Source organism: Balaenoptera borealis (genome assembly GCF_965194805.1).
Source record: "Balaenoptera borealis genome assembly, chromosome: 2".
Lineage (NCBI taxonomy): Eukaryota > Metazoa > Chordata > Mammalia > Artiodactyla > Balaenopteridae > Balaenoptera > Balaenoptera borealis.
This window is the reverse complement of record NC_138867.1, coordinates 166000113-166024266: the sequence shown is the minus strand read 5'-3', so window position 1 is coordinate 166024266 and position 24154 is coordinate 166000113. Positions and strand designations below refer to the sequence as shown.

General features: G+C 44.4%; 1 protein-coding gene and 1 long non-coding RNA gene across 2 annotated transcripts in view; one reads left to right on the top strand and one right to left on the bottom strand.

Moving 5' to 3' along the window:
* COL23A1 (collagen type XXIII alpha 1 chain) overlaps positions 1–24154 on the top strand; it is a 370527-nt gene that overhangs the window by 211346 nt on the left and 135027 nt on the right. The gene's annotated exons all lie outside the window — the stretch shown is intronic.
* LOC309623055 overlaps positions 8500–24154 on the bottom strand; it is a 95065-nt gene continuing 79410 nt past the window's right edge. Inside the window, exon 2 of the long non-coding RNA XR_014241261.1 lies at positions 8500–9580. This is a non-coding gene — a long non-coding RNA (uncharacterized lncRNA). The remainder of the gene's footprint in view (positions 9581–24154) is intronic.

Here is a 24154-nt window from a genome sequence, read left to right as displayed (position 1 = left end):
ACAATACCAAGTGTTGGCAAGGATGTGGAGCACCTAGAACTCTCATACACTGCCAGTGGGGGATGCAAAATGGTACAGCTACTTTGGAAAACAGTTTTGGAAACCAGTGTCTTACAAAGATAAATATCCACTTCTCATATGACTCCACAATCCCACACTTAAGTATTTACCCAAGAAGAATGAAAGCTTATGTTTACACAAAAACCTGTATACAAACATTTGTAGCAGAGTTATTCATAATCACCAAAAATTAGAAATGATCCAATTGCCCTTCAAATGAAAAATGGAAAAACAAACTGTGGTATATCCATACAATGGAATCTCATCCAACAATAAAAAAGGAACAAACTATTGTTACATGCAACAATATGGGTGAATCTCAAATACACTATGCTAAGATGAAGAAGCTGGACTCAAATCAGACGGGAATAAAGATGCAGACCTACTAGAGAATGGACTTGAGGATACGGGGAGGGGGAAGGGTAAGCTGGGACAAATGGAGAGAGTGGCATGGACATATATACACTACTAAACGTAAAATAGATAGCTAGTGGGAAGCAGCCACATAGCACAGGGAGATCAGCTCAGTGCTTTGTGACCACCTAGAGGGGTGGGATAGGGAGGGTGGGAGGGAGGGAGATGCAAGAGGGAAGAGATATGGGGACATATGTATATGTATAACTGATTCACTTTGTTATAAAGCAGAAACTAACACACCATTGTAAAGCAATTATACTCCAATAAAGATGTTAAAATAAAATTAAATTAAAAATAATAAAATAATAAAAAAAAAAACAAATCGGACTGCATCCTGCATGCTTCCATATATGTGACGTTCTATAAAAGACATAAGAGTAGGGACAGTAATTGAAAGCAAGGACTCAGACAGATGCTTGTACACCCATGTTTATAGCTGCATGATTCATAATATTGAAAAGGTGGAAACAATCCAGATGTCCACCAATACATGAATTGATTAACAAAATATGGTCTATACTTACAATAGAATATTATTCAGCCTTTAAAAGGAAGGAAATTCTGACACGTGCCACAACATGAATGAACCTTGAGGACATTATGTGTAACAAGCCAAACACGAAAAGACAAATACTATATGATTCTGCTTATATGAGGTCCCTAGAGGAGTCAAATTCATAGAGACAGACAGTGGAAGGGTGGGTGCCATGGGCTGGAGTGGGGCTGGGGTGAAGAGTTATTGTTTAATGGGGACAGAATTTCTGTTTGGGATGATGAAAAAGTTCTGGACTGTAGTGATGGTTAAACAGCATTGTGGATATACTTAATGCTGTTGAATTATACACTTAAAAACAGTTAAAATGGTAAATTTTATGTTATGAATATTTTACCACAGTTTTTAAAAAAACTATAGGGACTGAGAACACATCGGTGATTGCCAGGGATTAAGGATGAGAGGTAGGGTAGGATAAGGAAATTTGGGGGATGATGGAGCTATTCTGTGCCTTTGATTGTCATTGTGGTCACATGACTATTCATTAGTCAAGAGAACTGTACACCAAAAGAATGAATTTTACTCCATGTAAATTTAAAATTAAATTTTAAAAAAGATAGAGGCCTTCCAGCTGGGCTCTGACTCTTCATGCCGTTTCATTTAGCAAACGCATATTTATTAACTCCACCTGTGCACTGGCACAGCATTAAGAACCTGTGTCCCCGGAACCCCAGGAATGGACATGGGGTGGATCCTGAGACAGCTGACCAGGAGGAGATGAGAACAATGTGTCTTAGTATAATTTTGATAAAAATCATGCCAGTAAGTTTTCCCTTGGAGACCAGCTCTGAAATCTCGTGGCTCTGGATGTTTTACTATCATTTTTTAGATAAGTATGTTTATGTAGCCGCCCTTCACATCCGCCTCCTTTTGATGCTCTGGTTTTTGTTTGCATTTGTTGTTTAAAACTAGGAAAACAGCCCATGTTTTGAGCGCTTTCCATAAGCCTCCTGGGCCTTCCCCAAGGCAAGGTATGGGGTCTTGTCCTCCAGGCCACTGTGTTCAGCCTGCTGTCAGCTTCTCCCTCCCAGGTTCACAGAGATCATATAAAAGAGACAGTTCAATTACAAGTGAGAGAGGCTGGCTTCAACAGAATAGAGAAGGTGCTGGCTCATGGAGCTTAAAGGCCCAGGCTGGTCTACCTTCAGGCATGGCTGGATCCAGTATCTAATTAACATCTTTAGGATTCTCCATCTCTGTCTTTTCCTCCTTCTCTCTCCCGGGGTCCTGGCGCTTCCTTTGATTCCCAGCCTCTCTCCTCTGTGCTGACCACTCACAGCCACAGCTCCTCAGCCAGGCACTAGGGAAGCTGACCACACTCCCTGTGGTCCTTTTCCTTTCATGATTTTCCTCATGAGAAGCAATTTGTTAGGGCCTATTTGGATGCCGGCATCCACATGCACGACAGGGGAACAGGCCCCTTCTGCCTGCCCTTGCCTGTCTGTACCCCTCACTTGCGCAAAGGCCTCCCTCCCTCCTCAAGTTCTCTCTCTCAACCCAGCAACGGTGCTTAATTAAGTCCGCAAGCCCCGGAGCCCCCATGCCACCCCGTGGGGACCGTCCAAGCCCACTTCTTTAGATCATGACTGAGCAAACATCCCAGAGAGAGTGACACAAAAATGCAGTTGTTTCTCCATTTCTTTTTCATTCATCTGCTTAACAAACCCTGCAGGAGTGTCCACTGTATGCCAGGCTGCCTGGGGCCCAGGAATAAAGATGAAAAAGTTACTACCTGCTCAGAGAGCATGGTCTAAAGAGAGACAGATCTGCAGAAAAAGGCACACTCAGGAGGTCCTATTATGTAAGGACACTGGGGCCCAGAAAAAGGCCTTTTAATTTCCATAGTAGAGTGAAAAAAAGGTTTCATTGGAACTAAATCTTGAAAACAGAAACCAAAAGTAAACTCATTTTTAACATATTATCTCATATTTAACTATGTTGAAGTTATAATTTCAACTCTGAGAGAATTTTTTAATGAAAAAAGAATTTTTCTTTTTTCTTTTTCTTTTTTGGTTGGATTTTACCAATAAAGTTATGTGAAAGCACCGTAAGTTTTTTTCACATTTGAATGTCACAGCATGTTAATAAAGAGAATCATTCGTGCACCAGTCTTCAAGGGCTGCCATAATCAGTTTTCCCATAAGTCTTTCTTGATCTCCTTTTTACCCGAATCCCCCTCTTTTGAAGTGGCCATCTTGTCCTTATCCTTGGTTTGTTTCTCTGCTTCAGTCATTACCGGGCTGACTTGGCCAGAGCCAGCCCCATCTGCGGACATATAATCCCAGCAGTCCTCCAACATCACTCTCATCACTTCATGAAAGTCTGCATCTTTTTTTTTTTTTTTTGGATTCTTATCTCAGGTCCAACATTTATTAGCATAATAGCTTGGATTTCTCCAAGTCTCTTCTATAAAATGAGGTGATGATAACTAACATACAGAAATAAATGAGATTTTATTTATGAGAAATCAGTACACAGTAAATGATAAACAAATAGTACTTCTCTTTTCTTCTTAAACATTGTATGATTTTTCTATGAAATATTTGCCTTTACTAATTTCAATTTCTGTTGCTTTATAGCATCTCTTACTAAATGGCTCTTGTAAATACTCAAGGAAGATAAACGCCTCTCCTCTTCACAAAGTCTGCATCTTTTGACAAGGTCTGTAATTCCTCTTGCAGTGGATTTGCAACATATTATTTATAGTCACAAATAACTACTTCAAACAGCAGGTGCATTTACAACAAACAGGTGTCATGCAGACACAGCCTAACAAAGACTGGGACAGGATAAGTGGGCCGAGGTGCTGGTGCTACCAGGCAGGTGAGCCTGACAGGGGCTGGGTTTATAAAGGATCTGCATAGTTCTCACTCTTTCTGTGTTGTGATACTTTCGTTTCTCTCCGTGAAGCCTCACATATTGGATTGTCATGTGAGGACCCCCTGCACAGTGCCTGAGAATGTTTCTTTCTCCTGAAACATAAATCTGATCCATTGCAGCCTTAGCTCCTTACACCCCTGTCCAATCGCAGTCCTTCAGGACCCCTTCAGTAAGGCCCCAAGACAGAGTCTGAGCTCTTTGCACAGTCCACAGCACCTCCACGAGCTGCCCAACCTGGCCAGTCCTATTTCTGACTGTTTCCCCACTTGGCCTATGCTGGTTCACATCTCAGTAGCTTAGTTCACAACTACCCCTCTCCTGGAACGCCCTCCCCCTTGATTTCTCCTCCTTCCAGATCCCCTCACCAAGGGTCTCTTCCCCCATGAAGTCCTCCCTGTCCACCCTGGCAAGGCTGATTCCTCCTTCCTGAGGCCTCACAGGCCTGGCTGCCACCATGCCACCGCTGCCCTTGAGGGATATCTTCCTCCTTCACCGGACTCCTCGTTTATCCCCAAGGCCAAATGCAGAATATTTATTCAATTAAAATGAAAACAGGGAGAAGTAAAAATATTCACATTTTAGTCCAGGGAAAGCTTTAGCACTTGAGCCTAAAACTTTTTCCCAAGCTCCCAGCGGCCAGAGCAATGAGGGTCAGTGGGTCCCCTCTGCCCCCATGGGGTGTTGTGGTCTCCAGCCCAGGGTGCCCACACCTATGTGAACATCAGAGTCACCAGGAGCTGGTAAAACACAGGTTGCTGGACACCACTCCAGGAAATTGTCCTCCAGCCGGACTGGGGTGAGGATCAGGAGTCTGCATTTCTTTTTTTGTTTTTCATTTATTTATTTATTTATCCATTTTATACATATGAGTATATATATGTCAATCCCAATCTCCCAATTCATCACACCACCTCCCCCCGCCACTTTCCCCCCTTGGTGTCCATGCGTTTGTTCTCTGCATCTGTGTCTCAATTTCTGCCCTGCAAACCAGTTCATCTGTACCATTTTTCTGGGTTCCACATATATGCGTTAATATACGATATTTGTTTTTCTCTTTCTGACTTACTTCACTCTGTATGACAGTCTCTAGATCCATCCACGTCTCTACAAATGACCCAATATCGTTCCTTTCTATGGCTGAGTAATATTCCATTGTATATATGTACCACATCTTCTTTATCCATTCTTCTGTCAATGGGCATTTAGGTTGCTTCCATGACCTGGCTATTGTAAATATTATTGCAATGAACATTGGGGTGCATGTTTCTTTTTGAATTATGGTTTTCTCCGGGTATGTGCCCAGTAGTGGGATTGCGGGGACATATGGTAATTCTCTTCTTAGTTTTTTAAGGCACCTCCATACTGTTCTCCATAGTGGCTGTATCAGTTGACATTCCCACAAACAATGCAAGAGGGTTCCCTTTTCTCCACACCCTCTGCAGCATTTGTTGTTTGTAGATTTTCTGATGATGCCCATTCTAACTGGTGTGAGGTGATACCTCACAGTAGTTTTGATTTGCATTTCTCCAATAATTAGTGATGTTGAGCAGCATTTCATGTGCTTCTTGGCCATCTGTATGTCTTCTTTGGAGAAATGTCTATTTACGTCTTCTGCCCATTTTTGGATTGGGTTTTTTTTTTAATATTGAGCTGCATGAGCTGTTTATCTATTTTGGAGATTAATCCTTTGTCCGTTGATTTGTTTTCAAATATTTTCTCCCATTCTGAGAGTTGTCTTTTCATATTGTTTGTAGTTTCCTTTGCTGTGCAAAAACTTTTAAGTTTCATTAGGTCCCATTTGTTTATTTTTGTTTTTATTTCCATTACTGTAGGAGGTGGATCTAAAAAGATCTTGCTGTGATTTATGTCAAAGAGTGTTCTTCCTATGTTTTCCTCTAAGAGTTTTATAGTGTCTGGTCTTACATTTAGGTCTCTAATCCATTTTGAGTTTATTTTTGTGTATGGTGTTAGGGAGTGTTCTAATTTCATTCTTTTACATGTAGCTGCCCAGTTTTCCCAGCACCACTTATTGAAGAGACTGTCTTTTCTCCATTGTATATCCTTGCCTCCTTTGTCATAGATTAGTTGACCATAGGTGTGTGGGTTTATCTCTGGGCTTTCTATCCTGTTCCTTTGATCTATATTTCTGTTTTTGTGCCAGTACCATACTGTCTTGATTACTGTAGCTTTGTAGTATAGTCTGAAGTCAGGGGGTCTGATTCCTCCAGCTCCATTTTTTTCTCTCAAGACTGATTTGGCTATTCAGGGTCTTTTGTGTCTCCAAACAAATTTTAAGATTTTTTGTTCTAGTTCCGTAAAAAATGCCATTGGTAATTTGATAGGGATTGCATTGAATCTATAGATTGCTTTGGGTAGTATAGTCATTTTCACAATATTGATTCTTCCAATCCAAGAACATGGTATATCTCTCCATCTGTTGGTGTCATCTTTAATTTCTTTCATCAGTGTCTTATAGTTTTCTGCATACAGGTCTTTTGTCTCCCTAGGTAAGTTTATTCCTAGGTATTTTATTCTTTCTGTTGCAGTGGTAAATGGGAGTGTTTCCTTAATTTCTCTTTCAGATTTTTCATCATTAATGTATAGGAATGCAAGAGATTTCTGTGCATTAATTTTGTATCCAGCAACTTTACCAAATTCACTGATTAGCTCTAGTAGTTTTCTGGTGGCATCTTTAGGATTCTCTTTGTATAGTATCATGTCATCTGCAAACAGTGACAGTTTTACTTCCTCTTTTCTAATTTGGATTCCTTTTATTTCTTTTTCTTCTCTGATTGCCGTGGCTAGGACAAAACTATGTTGAATAATAGTGGTGAGAGTGGACATCCTTGTCTTGTTCCTGATCTTAGAGGAAATGGTTTCAGTTTTTCACCATTGAGAATGATGTTTGCTGTGGGTTTGTTGTATATGGCCTTTATTATGTTGAGGTAGGTTCCCTCTATGCCCACTTTCTGGAGAGTTTTTATCATAAACGGGTGTTGAATTTTGGCAAAAGCTTTTTCTGCATCGATTGAGATGATCATATGGTTTTTCTTCTTCAATTTGTTAATATGGTGTATCACATTGATTGATGTGCGTGTAGTGAAGAATCCTTGCATTCCTGGGATAAATCCCACTTGATTATGGTGTATGATCCTTTTAATGTGTTGTTGGATTCTGTTTGCTAGTATTTTGTTGACGATTTTTGCATCTATATTCCTCGGTGATATTGGTCTGTAATTTTCTTTTTTTGTAGTATCTTTGCCTGATTTTGGTATCAGGGTGATGGTGGCCTCATAGAATGAGTTTGGGAGTGTTCCTTCCTCTACAATTTTTTGGAAGAGTTTGAGAAGGTTGGATGTTAGCTCTTCTCTAAATGTTTGATAGGATTCACCTGTGAAGCCATCTGGTCCTGGACTTTTATTTGTTGGAAGATTTTTAATCACAGTTTCAATTTCATTACTTGTGATTGGTCTGTTCATATTTTCAATTTCTTCCTGGTTCAGTCTTGGAAGGTTATACCTTTCTAAAAATTTGTTCGTTTCTTCCAGGTTGTCCATTTTATTGGCATAGAGTTGCTTGTAGTAGTCTCTTAGGGTGCTTTGTTTTTCTGTGGTGTCTGTTGTAACTTCTCCTTTTTCATTTCTAATTTTAATGATTTGAGTCCTCTTCCTCTTTTTCTTGATGAATCTGGCTAATGGTTTATCAATTTTGTTCATCTTCTCAAAAAACCAGCTTTTAGTTTTATTGATCTTTGCTATTGTTTTCTTTGTTTCTATTTCATTTATTTCTGGTTTGATCTTTATGATTTCTTTCCTTCTACTAACTTTGGGCTTTGTTTGTTCTTTTTTCTCTAGTTCTTTTAGGTGTAAAGTTAGATGGTTTATTTGAGATATTTGTTGTTTCTTGAGGTAGGATTGTATTGCTATAAACTTTCCTCTAGAACTGCTTTTGCTGCATCCCATAGGTTTTGGATTGTCATGTTTTCATTGTCATTTGTCTCTAGGTATTTTTTGATTTCCTCTTTGATTTCTTCAGTGGTCTCTTGGTTATTTAGTAACGTATTGTTTAGCCTCCATGTGTTTGTGTTTTTTACGGTTTTTTTTCCCTGTAATTCATTTCTAATCTCATAGCATTGTGGTCAGAAAAGATGCTTGATATGATTTCAGTTTTCTTATATTTACTGAGGCTTGATTTGTGACCCAGGATGTGATCTTTTCTGGAGAATGTTCCATGCGCACTTGAGAAGAAAGTGTAATCTGCTGGTTTTGGATGGAATGTCCTATAAATATCAATTAAATCTATCTGGTCTATTGTGTCATTTAAGCTTGTGTGTCCTTATTAATTTTCTGTTTGGATGATCTGTCCATTGGTGTAAGTGAGGTGTTAAAGTCCCCCACTATTATTGTGTTAGTGTCGATTTCCTCTTTTATAGCTGTTAGCAGTTGCCTTATGTATTGAGGTGCTCCTATGTTGGGTGCATATATACTTATAATTGTTATATCTTCTTCTTGGATTGATCCTTTGATCATTGTGTAGTGTCCTTTCTTGTCTATTGTAACATTCTTCATTTTTTTTTTTTTAAATCTCTGTTTTTTTGTTTTTGTTTTTGTTTTTTTATTTTTGGCTGTGTTGGGTCTTCGCCTCTGTGCAAGGGCCTTCTCTAGCTGCGGCAAGCGGGGGCCACTCTTCATCGCGGTGCGCGGGCCTCTCACCGCCGTGGCCTCTCCCGTTGCGGAGCACAAGCTCCAGACGCGCAGGCTCAGTAGTTGTGGCCCACGGGCCTAGTTGCTCCGCGGCATGTGGGATCCTCCCAGACCAGGGCTCCAACCCGTGTCCCCTGCATCAGCAGGCAGACTCTCAACCGCTGCGCCACCAGGGAAGCCCCATTCTTCATTTTAAAGTCTATTTTATCTGATATGAGTATTGCTACTTGAGCTTTCTTTTGATTTCCATTTGCATGGAATACCTGTTTCCATCCCTTCACTTTCAGTCTGTATGTGTCCCTAGGTCTGAAGTGGGTCTCTTGTAGACAGCATATATATGGGTCTTGTTTTTGTATCCATTCAGCAAGCCTGTGTCTTTTGGTTGGAGCCTTTAGTTCATTCACTTTTAAGGTAATTATCGATATGTATGTTCCTATGACCATTTCCTTAATTGTTTTGGGTGTGTTTTTGTAGGTCCTTTTCTTCTCTTGTGTTTCCCACCTAGAGAAGTTCCTTTAGCATTTGTTGTAGAGCTGGTTTGGTGGTTCTGAATTCTCTTAGCTTTTGCTTGTCTGTAAAGCTTTTGATTTCTCCATCGAATCTGAATGAGATCCTTTCCAGGTAGAGTAATCTTGGTTGTAGGTTCTTCCTTTTCATCACTTTAAATATGTCATGCCACTCCCTTGTGGCTTGTAGAGTTTCTGCTGAAAAATCACCTGTTAACCTTATGGGAGTTCCCTTGTATGTTATTTGTCATTTTTCCCTTGCTGCTTTCAATAATTTTTCTTTGTCTTTAATTTTTGCCAATTTGATTACTACGTGTCTCAGCGTGTTTCTCCTTGGATTTATCCTGTATGGGACTCTATGCACTTCCTGGACTTGGGTGGCTATTTCCTTTCCCATGTTAGGGAAGGTTTCAACTATAATCTCTTCAAATATTTTCTCTGGTCCTCTCTCTCTTCTCCTTCTGGGACCTGTATAATGCGAATGTTGTTGGGTTTAATGTTGTCCCAGAGGTCTCTTAGGCTATCTATCTTCATTTCTTTTCATTCTTTTTTCTTTATTCTGTTCCACAGCAGTGAATTCCACCATTCTGTCTTCCAGGTCACTTATCCATTCTTCTGCCTCAGTGATTCTGCTATTGATTCCTTCTAGTGTATTTTTCATTTCAGTTATTGTATTGTTCATCTCTGTTTGTTTGTTCTTTAATTCTTCTAAGTCTTTGTTAAACATTTCTTGCATCTTCTCAATCTTGGCCTCCATTCTTTTTCTGAGGTCCTGGATCATCTTCACTATCATTATTCTGAATTCTATTTCTGGAAGGTTGCCTATCTCCACTTCACTTAGTTGTTTTTCTGGGGTTTTATCTTGTTCTTTCATCTGGTACATAACCCTCTGCCTTTTCATCTTGTCTATCTTTCTGTGAATGTGGTTTTTGTTCCACAGGCTGCAGGATTGTAGTTCTTCTTGCTTGTCTTTTTCTCTTTTTTTAATTGAGGTATAGTTGATTTACAATATTAAATAAATTTCAGGTGTACAACATAGTGATTCACAATTTTTAAAGATTACACTCCATTTATAGCTGTTATAAAATATTGGCTATATGCCTTGTACTGTAGCTTATTTATTTTGTACATAGTAGTTTGTACCTTTTAATCATCCACCCCTATCTTGCACCTCCCCCCTTCCCTCTCCCTACTGGTAACTACTAGTTTACTTTCTATATCTGTGAATCCATTTCTTTTTTGTTATATTCACTAATTGTTTTATTTTTTAGATTCTACATATAAGTGATAACATACAGTATTTGTCTTTCTCTGTCTGACTTATTTCACTAGCATAATAAATAGCAGGTTCATCCATGTTGTTGCAAATGGCAGATGGCAAAATTTCATTCTTTTTTATAGCTGAGTAGTATTTCATATACCACATCTTCTTTATCCATTCATCTGTTGTATACTTACATCGCTTCCATATCTTGACTATTGTAAATAATGCTGCTATGAACGTTGGGGTGCGTGTGTCTTTTTGAATTAGTTAGTGTTTTTATTTTTTTCTGACATATACCCAGAAGTGGAATTGCTGGATCATACAGTAGTTCTACTTTTAGTTTTTAAGGAACTTCCACACTTTTCCACAGTGGCTGTGCCAATTTACATTCCCACCAACAGTTCACAAGGGTTCCCTTTTCTCTACATCCTCTCCAACATTTATTATTTGCAGTCTTTTGGATGATAGCCATTCCAACAGCTGTGAGGTGATATCTCATTGTGGTTTTTATTTGCATTTCTTTGATGATTAGCAATGTTGAGCATCTTTTCATGTACCTGTTGGCGATCTGTATGTCTTCTTTGGAAAATGTTTGTTCAGGTCTTCTACCCATTTTTTAATCAGTTTTTTTATATTGAGTTGTATGAGCTATTTATATATTTTGGATATTAACCCCTTAATCGGTCATATCATTTGCAAATATTTTCTCCCATTCAGCAGGTTGTCTTTTCACTTGGTCGATGGTTTCCTTCGCCTTGCAAAAGCTTTTAAGTTTAATTAGATCCCATTTGTTTATTTTGCTTTTGTTTCCTTTGCCTTTGGAGACAGATCCAAAAAAAATATTGCTGCAGTTTATGTCAAAGAATGTTCTGCCTATGTTCTCTTCTAGGAGTTTTATAGTTTCTATTCTTACATTTATGTCTTTAATCCATTTTGAGTTTATTTTTGTATATGTTATGAGAAAATGTTCTAATTTCACTCTTTTACATATAGCTGTCCAGTTTACCCAGCACCACGTATTGAAGATTGTATATTCTTGCCTCTTTTGTCATGATTAATTAACCATAAGTGAGTGGGTTTATTCCTGGGCTCTCTATTCTGTTCCGTTGGTCTATGTGTCTGTTTTTGTGCCAGTACCATGCTGTTTTGATGACTGTAGCTTTATTATACAGTTTAGGAGTCTGCACTTCTTAACAAACCACCCCAGGAGTTGAAGCAACCTAGCCTGGTATAGACCCATCAGGGTGGAGTTGGTTGCCTCCAGTGTACACCAGCACTGTCAAGTGACTTAATTTAATTATGCTCGTTTCCTGGGGCTGCTGAAATAAATTGCCATAAACTTGGTGGCTTAAAACAACACAAATTTATTCTCTTACAGCTCTAGAGGGTCAGAGGTCCAAAATAGGTCTTGAGGGGTTAAAATCAAGGTGTCGGCAGGGCTGGTCTGGAGGCTCTAGAGGAGAATTCATTCTAGAAGCTGCCTGCATTCCTTGGCCTGTGGCTGCATCACTCCAGTCTCTGTTCTGTCCTCACATCGCGTTCTCCTCTCTGACCTCCTACTTCCCTCTCATAAGGACCCTTGTGATTACATTGGGTCCACCTGGGTAATCCAGCATATAATCCCCATGTCAAGATATTTAATTTAATTGCATCTGCAAAGTCTCTGTTGCTGTAGGTATTAGTTTCTCAGGACTTCCACAACAAAGTACCACAAACTTAGTGGCTTAAAATAACAAAAATGTGTTTTCTCCGTTCTTGAGATTGGAAGTCTGAAATCAAGCTGTCAGCAGGGCCATGCTACCGCCGAAGGCTCCTGGGAAGAATCCTTCTTGGCCTCTTCCTAGCTTCTAGTAGTTGCTAGCAATCCTTGACATTCCTTGGCTTGTAATGAAATCCCTCTGGTTTCTGCCTCCATCTTCACATGGAAACTGAGGTTCAGAGATAGTCATTGACCTGCCCAGAGTCATGTTCTGTGAATTGCCAGACTGGGTCTTGAACTCGGTCCTGGGCCCCTTGATGGTCCTGCCAGCCTGGCCATGTGCTGCAGAAGCTCACCCCTTCATGGAGCCTATGGGCACAGCTGCCGCAGGGCAGGGTGGGCTGGTCCCAGAAAGCCTCCACCCATGCGACAGGTGGCCCCACAGCCTGCATCTTTGGCATTCACTCAGTGGACCCCAGGGAAGCCCCAGATGCTCAGCTGTCCTGCTCCTTTGAAGTCCATGCCAAACCACGCTGGGTGGGAGCTCAGAGTGCCTGTGGGGAGAGAGCCTCGCGGGGGCACCACAGCCTGGGTGGGTGGAGCTGAGAGCCCAGCACAGCCTAGCGGGCTTCAGCCCTGCTGACTCCCTCAGCCCTTGCCTGACAGCCAGGGGCTTGAAATTCCAGCCCTGCTGCTGGGCGGCTTGTAATTCAGGGAGTCACTTCATCTCTCCAGGTTGTAGCCTGAGAGGGTAAGGCTGCCGACACTCCCCTCTCCTTGTCAAGATGGGCACAGGAAGCGGGAGCTGACCTGTGAGCGAGAATTGCTAGTTCAGGCTCAGTTCCTGTTTTTCCAAAGATGTGAAACTTCAGGCCACATGGTCCTTTGAACAACTGGGACACCACATTTAGGACAGAACACCAAGGCTTTGGAAATGAATTAATTTCTTGGAGCATAATAATAAACAGTCCTGTAAATACAGCTTTATTAGCTGGAGATCTTTGGAAAGTGAGCTGGGAGAGGGTGGGTAGAGGCCTACCTTGGCCTTCCCAGGGGGAGCAACATGCAGCAGAGTGCAGATTTGCTATGAGTAATTGACTCAGCAGCATGTGCCAGGAGCCCATTCTGTGCCAGCTCTGGGCTAAGCACAGGGCATGGGGTGAACCCTGCACAGGGCCTGACCCCAGGAATCTCCAAGCCTTGCAGGTCAGATGGACATGAGCAGGTAATGGTCATGGGCTCTGCGGGTGTCAGAACCTTAAGATACCTCCCTGCCTGTCCCAGCCCTGGGGATATCCTTGTCCTTCAGGCAGGTCCTGTCCCCTCTCTGTTCCTCCCTTGGAGCCCCCACTCCTGCCCTCCAAGGTCTTTCACTCCAAGTGTAAATGATCTGTGGCCACACCATGCGCCTGCTGCCTTGGAACAAAGGGGTTATCTCCTGTCCCTCCTTCCTCACCGACCATGGTGGGCAGGGCGGTGGGTCCTCCCCACTCCTCAGCACCCTGGGACAGTGGTTGAAAAGAAGGAAGAGAGTCTTGATTGATAGTTGTTATCAGTTCACCTCCCCACACATTGTACTCACCCTATGTCATCTGATTGGTGCCAGGGCTTCTTTTGAGCCAAATGTTTTATGCATATTCAATGAGTCATTTAGCAATCCAGTTTGAGTTAGAAGACCATGAGTTTGAGCTGTTTTCCATCATGTACCCACTGTGGGTCCTCGGGCTTCTGTCCTCTCTGAGCCTTTGTTTCCTCTGCAAAACGCAGATGCCTCAGCAGGTGATTTCGAGCATCCCATCCTGTGAGAGGATGGAGGGCAAGGCACTGGAAAACCTTCTGTATGGCCCTCCGGGGGGCTGTCATACTTGCAACGTTGTGCCCGGACTCCCTGGAAGTGTTTTTCTTGTGCCCAGCCACTGCTGGCACTCACTTCACCCACATTTGCATTTCCTTTCTTGCATGGACACATGGTTGAGTCTTGCTCCCCCGGGGGCCTCTTTTTCTGAGGCGGCATCTTCTACTGAACCGTCCATGCAGCTGTGTGTGGGAGGCAGCTCAATAACATAGGTGCAGGTGTAAAAAGCCATGGGTGGGTGACCTGTCCTGAGAGCTGCTGTTGGGCTGAGGTGGCAGCAGGTGAGAGGGCCCCAGCATGCTGCTGTCCTGAGTGTGCACAGCATTTGCCCCCTGTGGTCCAGTTCCCTTTGCGCCAGCTCACCCTGGGCTGCCATGCTTATTGACAGCTCCTCCATGCAGCTGCTTGTCAGCCTTGTTTCTTCCCTGTTAGGAGCTATCTTGATTTCTGATCTGGAGTGTGCCAAGGCCACACTGCCTTGAGCTGGGCCAGCCTTCTGTTTGCCAAATCGATATTACTTTAGTTCTTTGAGACTGAAGCTCTCCAGATACAACTTTTTTTCCGAACCTTGCTCATTTGCAGCAGGAAACATTCTAAAAAATTATCCAAGTCCAGGATAGCCTTCCTGAAATAAATGAAAAGCCAAATGATCAGGCTGAGGGCCTCAGTCCTAAATCCCAATGCAGACAGGGTGATCTCCCCATGGATCACCCGCCTCTCATTGGGAGAGTGGTTCCTTAGCTCTGACCAGGGCCACATCTTGGCAGTTGTCCTCTTATGGGCTGAGTGATCTGGTTCCTGGGATGGGTGGGAGGGGCAGGTGATCTGCTTGTTAAATGCACCGGGATCAGGGACTGAAGTCCTGAGTGGGATGATTTGGCTTCTCCCTACTTATTTCGGGAAGACCAGCTGGGACTGCTGTTGACTATACAAGCATCAACTATGCTGTCTAACCCATGCTCCGTCATCCTACACTCATGTAGCACAGTAAGAAGGCAGAGAACTTGCAGTTTCCGTTCCTTTGTGCTTCTGCCTGTGTTAAAAATTGCTCACGTTCTGACAATCATTGGTGGCCTGTGCCCATGAGCAATCCTGTTTGGGGTTTGTTTGTTTGTTGTAAGATGTGTCCCATAGATACAGTTTCTTTAATGTTTTAGAAGAAGGATGGAAATGCAATAGGTGTGTTGTTGGAAAGGTAGGAGATGAATGTGCGTTGAGACTCCTGAGGGGCAGAGCATGATGCCACCTCCATGCTGGCCCAGCCTTTCAGACAGGTTTTGTTGTGTGACAGCCTTTACTTTTTTTTTCTTTTTTTTATAATTCTTTATTTTATTTATTTATTTTTGGCTGTGTTGGGTCTTCGTTTCTGTGCGAGGGCTTTCTCCAGTTGCGGCGGACAGGGGCCGCTCTTCATCGCGGTGCGCAGGCCTCTCACTGTCGCGGCCTCTCTTGTTGCGGAGCACAGGCTCCAGACGCGCAGGCTCAGTAGTTGTGGCTCACGGGCCCAGTTGCTCCACGGCATGTGGGATCTTCCCAGACCAGGGCCCGAACCCGTGTCCCCTGCATTGGCAGGCAGATTCTCAACCACTGCGCCACCAGGGAAGCCCCTGTGTGACAGCCTTATAGAGATTTAATTTACTTACTGTACAATTCACCCATTGAAAGTGTACACTTCAGTTGTTTTTAGTAAATTCACAGAGTTGTGCATCCATCACCACAATAAATTTTAGAACAGCTCGTCAATCTGAAAAGAGAGCCCACACCCATTTTCCCAGAAACCCCTTAGCCCTAGGCAACCACTGATCTCTATAGATCTCCCTGCTCTAGACTTTCATGTGAATGGAATCATATAATTTGTGGTCTTTGTGACTGGCTTCTTTCACTTAGTGTATTTTCAAGGTTCATCCATGTTGTAGCATGTATCAGTACTTCATTCCTTTTTACTTCCAAATAATACTCCATTGCATGGATAGACCACCTTTTATTTATCCATTCATCAGTTGATGGACATTTGGGTTATTCCTACTTTTTGGCTAATATGAGCAATGTTGCTTTTTGTGTACAAGTTTTTGTGTGGACATATGTTTCATTTCTCTTGGGTAAATACCTAGGAGTGGAATTGCTGGATCATGTAGCAGTCTATGTTTAACCATCTGAGGAACTGCCAGACTGTTCTGAGAAGCTGCTGCACCATTTTACATTCCCACAAGCAGTATCTGAGGGCTCCAATTTCTCCACATCTCGCCAACTTTTGTAATCTGTCTCTTTGATTCTAGCCATCCTAGTGGTTTTGAAGTGGTACCTCATTGTGTCCTTTGATTTGCATTTCCCTGATGGCTGATGATGTTGAACATCTTGTATTGTGCTTATCAGCCATTTGTTTATCTTCTTTGAGAAATGACTATTCAAGTCCTTTGCCGATTTTTTAATTGAGCTATTTGTGTTGTAAGCTATTTGTATTTATTGAGTTGTAAGAGTTCTTTATATATTCTGGATATAAGTTGGTGGGTTGCCTTTTCACTCTCTTGATGGTATCTTTTTTTTTTTTTTAACGTCTTTATTGGAGTATAATTGCTTTACAATGGTGTGTTAGTTTCTGCTTTATAACAAAGTGAATCAGTTATACATATACATATGTTCCCATTGATGGTACTTAAGGCACAGAAGTTTTCTTCAGTTTTGATGAAATCCAATTTATCCTTTTTTTGGGGGGGGGGGTTTCTTATGCTTTAGGGTCGTATCTAAGAGACATTGCCTAATCCAAGGTCACAAAAAGTTACACCTATGTTTCCTAATAAGATTTTTATAGTTTTAGCTCTTACATTTAGGTCTTTGATCCATTTTGAGTTACTCTTTTGCCTATGGTGTGAGATGGGTGTCTCTTTTGCACTTGGATATCTAGTTGTCCTGGACTCATTTGTTGAAAAAACGATTTTTCCCCATTCAACTGTCTTGGCACTCTTGTCGGAACAAACAGGTTTTAAGAGCCTTACTGAGTATAGGACAACAGCCACAATGACATGGCCCACGGGTAGCCTGGGGTGCACACAGCACTGGGAGTCCTTATAGGACCCTCTGTTGAGCTGTCTCTGCCCCACAAAGCCCTTTGTGGGGCTTTGTGCACTTTGGGGTGCAGGGCAGAGTGGGGTCTGGGCTGGAAGACCCTTGGGAGGGGAGTTGGTTAGAATGGATGCTGTCATCTCTTCCCTGACATGGCTACACCTTTGTGCCTAGGAAGGACACACCTGTGGCCGGGAGATGCTGCCCTATGCCTGGAGAGCACAAACAGGTGGCCTGCTGCAGAGCAGGTGCCTCACTGCTCCTCGCCACCCTCCTCAAGCTGGTCATAGCTAAAATGACCATGTGTCCCACTATATTGGGACAGTCCCAATGTATGCCTATTCTTCCCAAATAATTACTTTTTTTAATTTTTTAAAAATTTATTTATTATTTTATTTTTGGCTGCGTTGGATCTTCGTTGCTGTGTGCAGGCTTTCTCTAGTTGTGGCGAGTGGGGGCTACTCTTCATTGTGGTGCACGGGCTTCTCGTTGCGGTGGCTTCTCTTGTTGCGGAGCATGGGATCTAGGCACACGGGCTTCAGTAGTTGTGGCACGCGGCCTCAGTAGTTGTGGCTCACGGGCTCAGTAGTTGTGGCTCACGGGCTCTAGAGCACAGGCTCAGTAGTTGTGGCGCATGGGCTTAGTTGCTCTGCGGCATGTGGGATCTTCCCGGACCAGGGCTCAAACCCATATCCCCTGCATTGGCAGGCGGGTTCTTAACCACTGCGCCACCAGGGAAGTCCCCCAAATAATTATTAATCAGCCTCTTTCTCTCTTAAAATATCTTGGTTTGGATGATAAACTATACAGTCACCCTAGTTAGAGCAAGGGCTTGGGGTCAGAATGTCTGGGAGCCTTTGTGATTAACCCCAATAGAGAGCTTACCAGTGTCCTGGCCCAGGCTGCCAGCTCTGCTTCAGAAAGCGTCAGGGGGGCCAGATGTGGCTGTCCCTTCCCACGCTACCTGTGTGTGCCCGTCCCCATCCTCGAGGGTGTGGTCAGCCTTGTTTATTCACACCCACCTTGGGCTCCCCATGGCCTCACGTGGAAGCCACATGTTGTGCAGCTCCATGTTACTCACCTGCCCCTAAATGATGAATAAGACACCTTGGGAGGACCCCTCAGATAAGAGGGGAAAGGCACTTGCACACAGGAAGAATATGGTTTTTGTTTGTTTGCTTTTTCACTTGGTCAGCTCTTTTATTTTACTTTATTTTATTTAGTTTTCTTAATGAATTTTCCAATTGAGATATAAATGACATATAACATTGTATTAGTTTTAGATGTACAGCATAATGATTTGATATGTTATATATTGTGAAATGATTACTACAATAAGTTTAGTTAATATTCAGGACCACACATAGTTACAAAAAATTTTTTGTGTGTATTGATGAGGACTTTTAAGATCTATTCTGTTAGCAACTTTCAAATATCCAATACAGTATTGTTAACTATAGTCACCATGCATATTACATGTACATTACATCCCTAGGATTTATTTATCTTATAACTAGAAGTTTGTACCTTTTGAGCCCTTTTACCCATTTTGCCCACTCCCCACACCCCAGAATATTGTTATATACACACTTATGCAAACTTAGATATAACGAGGCCCAAAAAAAGTCCAGATGGGGTAGCAAAAAATAGAGACAAGTAATTTAAGCACTGCCAGCAGGTCTCCTCCATGGGGAGGGATGAGAATCTGCAGTCCCCACAGTGGGCATCAGCTCCTGGGAGCCCATGTGGACCTCTGACCACCTGAGTGAGGGCTAAAGTTTTCATACAGCTTGTTCTTTAAATGCAAACCAAAGAGTCGATGTGCCTAAAAGCAAATGTCGCAGCAAGCTCTGACTCTGTGTAACTGTCACACTGGAGAGAGTGCAGCAAAATCCTGGTGCAGAAGGGGAGTGGGGAAGGGCTTCCTGGAGGAGGTGACCAGGGAGCTATGTTGGGAGGAGGAGTAGGAGGGAGGAGGGAGGGAGCCTAGTGGAGCTTCCAGGCAGCAGAACCGTAAAGCAGGTACTGAGGCAGTGGGATTGTGGGGAAAATAAGATGAGGCCAGGTTATGCAGGCTTCAATTGCCTTGGTAAAGAATGTGAATTTTAGCCTTTAGTTAGTGATTCCCAAATCAGTGTCTCTGGAACACCTGACTCATGGTATGCTGCTGGGACAAAGAGTTCCACTGTCACACAAGTTTGGGAAATCTCACATACAATGCCCCCCCTCCCCTGCCTCCAAATCCCCACCTTGGAGAGTTGCAAGGAATGTTAGCATACTAAAGGCCCTGAGAAGTCTTGCAGTAAACACCCTTTCTGGGTGATTACTCAGGGCTTCCCTTAAACCATCTGGTAGCCTTTGTGCCTCAAAGGAAGTACAGCTCAGGCAGTAGGGAGCCAGTGCAGATTTCAGTGCAAGGGAGTGACAAGCTCAGATGCCAGTGATGGGGATGGATGGCTGGTCCATGCTGGAGGCAGGGACACCACTGGGTGCTGGTCACTGGCTAAGTCAGAGGGTCCATCTCAGTAGCTACCTCAGTGTCTGAGAAGGACCCAGACAGAGTCAACCACAGAGGGTGGGAAAGGCAAGCAAGAAGGCAGAAGCCGTCTCCAGACTCTGCTGATGCTAAATCCCAGAGCCTCCCTCCTCATGCGGCTGTCAGTGGCCACAGTCCCCTGGGATCTTCTGAGGACTTGGAAAGAGCAGTTGAAGGCTTCTTACTGCCAGTGTGTGTGTTTATGTTCCGTAAGTGCAGGTCATGTATCCTGAGCTGTTCCCCTGAAGGCTCCAGGGGACACCTGCTTCCAACAGGACACATCTTGCCTTTCTTCACCTTTCGAGAAAAGGGAAAACATAGGATTAAAAGCAATACGTCCCATTGCCACCCCAGCCTCTAAATTCTTAAGTGGGGTGGAGAACTGAACCTCCCGTGGGATTATCAGAACAGCACTAAAAACACTTCTTGCATTTTAATTGGACCTACTTGTTGGCAGGAGGCTCACATTTCAGGAATCTCTGAATAATTGTCTGTAAGGTATGTTTCAAGCCAGGGAGCGTGTGACACTCCAAGACAGGGAACTGAATATCCAGCTGTATCCTCACAAGCAGCCTCACAGAAGTGTTGTACCACACAGAGAGTGGGTTTGGTGGGGGTGCGCAGAATAAAGGTGTGGGTGAGGTGAGGCCACAGGGAGGCTTTCTGCATTATTCTGCTTCCATTTAATGTTTTCTGTTCTTAATCATGGCAATTTTTGTCAATGCTGCTCTAGCTCTGAAATCCTGGGAGAAGGCCTCAAAGGCAGATTGCTTACGTCTCATTGTTTTCTATTTTTCTGTTTCTTCAAGGCCTCTGATGGCCTCCACAGACCTGCTTCCTTCTCTGGGTGTGAAAGCAGGGAGAGAGAGGCGCGGGACACTCGGCTGGAATGCCACGGAGATGGGACGGTCCCACATAGTCAGTGGGGAGAACTCAGACTCACTCCTCCCTTCAGCCATTCACCATGTGTTTACTGAGTGTGGTATTTGGTCTGATCTTTGTATTTGTGTTGGGGATAAAAGAACAGGGATGGGCTTCTGGGAGTTCTTGGTCCAGGAGGGGAGGCTGAGGAGTAAATCCCAAAATACAGTCCCTATGAGGAGCTGCATGAAAAGACTGTGTGCATAGGGCACTGAGACACTGAGGACGATTCCTGATCCCACCCAGGGAGGTCGTGGGCACGAGGCAGAGCAGGGCTGATGCTGGAGCTGAGATTTGAGGAGAGAAGTAGGAAGGTGGATGGGCAGGTCTTGTCGGGGTATTCGAGGTAGAGGAATCTGTGTGTGCAAATGCATGGAGGCTTGGATGAGCACAGTGTCTATAGAGCTGTGAGTGGTTTGGTTTGACCAGAGCTTGAAATTTGAAGGGTGTGTGGAAGGAGATGATGAGAGTTGGGGAGTCTGGGCCCAGGGAGTTGGGGGCTTGATCACCAGACCAAGGAGTGTGGCTTTTGTCCAGGAGGCTGTCTGTGGGGAGCCATTGAAGGTTCTTGGACAGGGTGGTTATGACTGTCAACACCAAGCTGGATAAAACGAAAGAGAAAAGAGGGACTAGGGTAACGTCAGCTCCAGAGGGGGAGAAGGGAAGCCTCCACAGTAAGCGAAGGAACCAGGATGATGTGGAGGCCTCGGCAGCAGGAGGCCCTGAGCAGAGATGGGCACCAGAGCTGAAGTCTAAGGGCAAAACCGAGGTCACATGTGGACATTTCTTGCACCCATTTGGATAGTATAATCATGGAAGCCACTTAAATGTCTGATAAGGGGGAATGGCCAAGTGAATTACAGGGTGGAGTATGGGGCCACTAAATGTTATGGCAAAAGAAGGCTGTCTCAAAAAAAATTAAAAATAAATTTTTGGTGGTGAGCACACCGTCGTGCATACAGAAGTAGAAATTAAAAAAAAAAACAAACAAGAACAAGGCCATCTCACTCACAGCCATATGGAATGTGGGTCTCACTGTCTCCTGGGCTCTCCCCACCCAGGAAGTGAGCCACAGCCCCTGCTGCTCCCGGAGCCCATGGTTTCCTCCCAGAGTCTTCTGATGGCACAGGAATGAGAGGTGGGGGGGGGCCCCTCTGTGCCGCTGATGCTTCCTTCCCCTGTGGCACGGGCGCCCCAGGCCTCAGTGACCTGTAGGGGCAGGAATATCAGGGCGGGAAGCAGACCCCCGCTTTATCAAACATCATCCCTCCGCCCATGCCCACAGGTCTTCATGTCAACAGGCTGCAAACAGATGTCCAAAAATGGAAATATTTATGCCAGGTTGGTGGGATTGTGGGTGGGTCTTATTCCTAAAATTTCCTGGAATAATATATTGCCTTAGATACAAATAAAATTTCCTTAGATACAAATAAAATTTCCTTAGATACAAATAAAATTTCCTTAGATACAAATAAAATTTCCTTAGATACAAATAAAATTTCCTTAGATACAAATAAAATTTCCTTAGATACAAATGCAGTATCATGTAGCCAGCCACACGCGCTTTCATTTTTCCAGGTGCCATTAACGTAGCTACTAACTTGTAAATTCTGCGGGCCTTGCTTTGATACTAGGTTGGTCAGGGCACACGGAGTTTCATTTCCCAAGAAATGTCAGGTTTATTATGAATGAAGGGAAAATTGGTAAGATATTATATGCAATCCAGGCTGAAATGGATTGAGTATGTCTCTTAAAAATCCCGGCAACCGATGCAGGCACTCTGATCCCGCGTTCCTGGTTTTGTCATCCATACCTTTGAGGGGGGTGCGGTGAGCCTTCCCAGTAGGAACCCTGTGGGTGGGCCCGCACTGCTCTCAGAAGGGCAGGAAGAGTGTGGCCATCCAGGTTCTGTGACCACCCTCAGGGCGGAGGCAGGCAAGGCTTCTGGAGCCCCAGGAGTCTGGGGCAGGTTAGGCTCACACTTCTGGGAGGAGTAACTGTGGCAGAAATAGTACAAATATTTCCATTTTTGGACATTTGCTTCCAGCCTATTGACACGAAGATGTGTGGGCATGGGTGGAGGGATGATGTTTGATAAAGTGGGGGTCTGCTTCCCTCCCTGAACTTCCTGCCCCCACAGGTCACCAAGATCTGGGGTGCCCATGCCCCAGGGGAGGGAAGCATCAGCAGGGCAATGGGGTCCCCTACCACCTCCCACCCCTGCCTGAACAGGAGAAGACTCTGGGAAACGGGGCTGCAGGAGCAGGAGGGGCTGTGGCTCAATTCCTGGGTAGGGGGGCCCCCGGGAGAGTGAGACCCACACTCCATAAGGCCATGGGTGAAACAGGAGCTGCTGCTGTGAAGGTCTCCAGGGACAGCCCCCCACCTCAGCCAGTTGTTGCCAGGCTGTGGGCACATGTCCAGCCACCAGCAGACTGTCCCAGAGGTCCCACCCCTGTCAGAACCTGCTCAGGCTCTAGGGCTGGAACCCCCAGCAGGGGATGGGGTGGACGCCTCAGTCAGCCTGGCTTCAGTTGGGGCTGGCGGGGAAGGTTGGACACACCTCAGGACGCAAGTCTCTGTAGCCAGTCTCTTCCTCCTAACAGATTTTACCAGGTTTTCTGTTAGGGGTTTTCTGCTGCTGTGGGACAAGGCACAGAGAATTCCATCCTTGGGGACTCCAAGCCCCAGACTGTGCTAGGACATTCCCACAGTGGTGCATGGGTCTGGGCCGCTTTCACATGGGCACAAGGTGGCCCGGCCACACTCCCCACCATGGGCACCTATTCTGTGTCTTGGTGGCCACAGCCCCCGGAAGCTCCCAGCTCTGAAATCTGCACACGGCTCTGCCTCCCACCAGCTGGCTGGCACTCCACCAGAGCCTTGGTTCCCCCTCTGCAAACCCTGGCCTCGAGGGAAGGTGTGGAGTCAGCTCAGGAGGGAGGAGGCGCACCGGGCCCGGCAGGGTGCCTGGATGAGGGGTCGTTTCTGTGGCCCTTGGTCTGGGGTCCAGAGCCGTCCATGTGGTCTCCATAAGACCGAGGGCTCAGGGGAGCAAGGGAGGAGAAATCGGTCTTTCAAAAGCTGTGGCCTTGTTTATGACCCAGACGAACATCTCCAGGATTTCCTGAGACTTCGTCTCACGTCAAGACAGAGGAGCCAACACCTCGTGAAAACTGTTTTATGAGAAAACAGCCAGTCCAGGCGGAGGCGGTGAGGGGGCTGGATTTGAAGCTACCTGAGTTGGTTAACGCTGTAGGTTTGCAATCACGAGCTCAGTGTGTTTGATGTGTCCAGGTTGACACCCCTCTCATCGCTAAAAACAACTGTTATTTCTAAAAAAACACCTTCCCCCCGACCCTGCCTCTGGGTCTTCTCACCGATCAGACTCATTTTACAAATCACTCCCTTTTAGAAATAAGGAGCATCTGCAGAGAGGTGAGATCTTCCCCAGGGACATCTTAAAGTGTATAATTGAGTGGCATTTAGGACATTCACAGAGTTGTACAACCATCACCCTATGTAGTTCCAGAACTTTTCATCTCCCTAAAGGGAAATCCAGCTCTCACTTCCCATCACCCCCTCCCCCCAGCCCCTGGCAGCCACTAATCTGCCTCTGTCTCTGTGGATTTACCTATTCTGGACAGTTAATATAAATGGATCCATATAATATGTGACCCTTTGTGTCTGTCTTCTTTCA